Here is a 2,500-nt window from a genome sequence, read left to right on the forward strand (position 1 = left end):
ACCGAGAGGCCGTCAAAGAGATGGTGGATAAGAACAGACACCAGTTTATTTCTCAGAAAATCGAGAACAGCACCTCCAGCAAAGAACTCTTCCTGATCACAGGGCAGCTCCTCGGTAAAATTCAAAATAAAAAGCTCCCAAACTCCGTCCCTCTTGATGACCTTCCAGATAAGTTTGGGGACTTTTTTGCCGAAAAAATCGAGAAGATCCGAGTCGAGCTTGATGCTGCTCCTGGGCATCCAGAGCATGCGCCATTTCACGGCGCCCACCTCACCGATTGTTCCCCTGTCACTAAAGAACAAGTGAAGAAGATCATTGAAAAAGCTCCACCCAAATCCTGTATTCTCGACCCAATTCCTTCAGAGCTATTAAGCGAGTGTCTAGAGGAATTACTCCCTGTCATTACTGATATCATAAATCAATCCCTCACATCCGGTCAAGTACCCCCTTCTTTTAAGCATGCAGTAGTCACTCCCCTCCTTAAAAAAGCTAACCTTGACATCAACACTTTTAAGAACTACCGCCCTGTCTCTAACTTGCCTTTTGTTTCGAAAGTCCTTGAAAAGGTTGTTTTGGCCCAATTGTCAGAGCATCTTGCTAAGACAGGTATGGTTGAACCATTACAGTCCGCCTACCGCGCAGATCACAGCACTGAAACAGCCCTACTTAAGGTAGCGAATGATCTTCTCACTGCCTGTGACAGCGGCTCTGTTTCGCTTCTGGCCCTGTTGGACCTATCCGCAGCGTTCGACACCATCGACCACGATATACTGCTGGCAAGGTTGAACACCACATTCGGCATAACAGGCACGGCTCTGGGGTGGTTCTGCTCCTACCTGACTGGACGCACTCAGGCTGTTGTGATCCAAAATAGGCACTCCGAGGACACCATACTAAAGTATGGAGTCCCACAAGGATCTGTGTTAGGCCCAGTGTTATTCACTATGTACATACAGCCGTTAGGCAAAGTCATAAAGCACCACAATGTCCTGTACCACATGTTCGCAGACGACACTCAACTACAAAAATCCGCACACACCAAACAGTTTACAGAGTTAGTGCAGTCAATAGAATCATGCAGCGATCACATCAAACAGTGGATGACAGTCAACAAGCTCAAGATGAACGATGATAAGACAGAGATCATGCCAGTTGGCAAACAATCAAACTTAAAGCTTCTTTCAGAAACATCCAGTGTTACGCTTTCTGATACCACAGTCACATTCAGCAGCAAAGTAAAAAACCTGGGTGTCCACCTTGACAGTAGCCTGTCAATGGACGCTCACATCAATTCACTCTGCAGAACCGCCTTTCTTGAAATGCGGAGGATTAGCCAAATCAGACACCTTCTTTCCCTCGACGCAACCAAGACACTGGTTTCGGCTTTTATTTTGTCGAGACTGGATTACTGCAACTCGCTCCTAGCCGGCCTCCCAGACGCCAAGCTAGACCGCCTACAGCGCATCATGAACAATGCAGCACGTCTTGTGCTGCGCAAGCGCAAGCGCGACCATGTCACCCCTCTCCTCATGACCCTTCACTGGCTACCAATCAAAGCACGCATAACATATAAAATAGCTACCCTGTGTTACCGTAGCCTTCACGACGACTCTGCCCCTTCTTACCTGTCTTCGCTCTTAAAGCCACACGTCCCCACACGCAACCTCAGATCCGCTGACGCAGGGCACCTTGTTGTCCCACGCATCAAACTGAACGCTTTCGGCAAGCGCGCCTTTATCTACACAGCTCCCTCTATTTGGAACTCTCTGCCCATGTCTGTCCGCCTTTCTACTTCTCTCCTCTCCTTCAAGTCCTCTCTAAAAACACACCTCTTCCGGCAATACTTCGACGCCTAGCCTGTTCAGTATCTGCCACATTGAGGAGAGGGGTCACTTGCCATCGTAGCGCGCTGTGGGCCGGCTGGGGACGGGTTGCTATTTCATGTGCCTGTTTCCTTGTTTATTTCCGTGTTTTTGTTCCTTGTACGTGCGCGCGATAGCTGTCGCGGTGTATGAGTGCGACTACACGTGCCTTGGCGTGTGTGTGCGAGTGTGCGAGGGCTGTATTTTGTATATTGATTATTTGATACATGTATAAATGTGTCTCCAGGAATATGTTTTGTTTTAATCTTGTGTCGATACTATTTAGTTCTGCCTCGTTATTAGCCATTGAGTATAACTGTTTTATCATCATTGCTTTGTTGTTGTTCTTTAGCCTTTTACGTTGAATGACTTGTTATACATTGACATTGATAGTTTTATTCTTCTTCTTCTTCGTCGTTCGCTAGTTAGTTTTTTATCATAAGAACCTTTTCAAATTCCTATTTATACATAAATGCATATTTTATATTGTAAAGCAGTATGCATTGTTAGAGGATTTTTTAGTAGCAGTGTTTAAATGTCGAAGCTGCTTTTCCCATTTTTACCCAAGAGACCGACTGTATATTGTGTTATTGTATTTGTCAGACTTGATTGTACCAAGTCCCTACACATGTTGTAAT

General features: G+C 45.9%; 1 protein-coding gene across 1 annotated transcript in view; it reads left to right on the plus strand.

Annotated features, from left to right (window-relative positions):
* The window catches only part of LOC138946944 (tyramine beta-hydroxylase-like), a 111,853-nt gene that overhangs the window by 950 nt on the left and 108,403 nt on the right, over positions 1-2,500 (plus strand). The window lies entirely within an intron of this gene.

Source organism: Littorina saxatilis, linkage group LG14 (assembly GCF_037325665.1).
Source record: "Littorina saxatilis isolate snail1 linkage group LG14, US_GU_Lsax_2.0, whole genome shotgun sequence".
NCBI lineage: Eukaryota > Metazoa > Mollusca > Gastropoda > Littorinimorpha > Littorinidae > Littorina > Littorina saxatilis.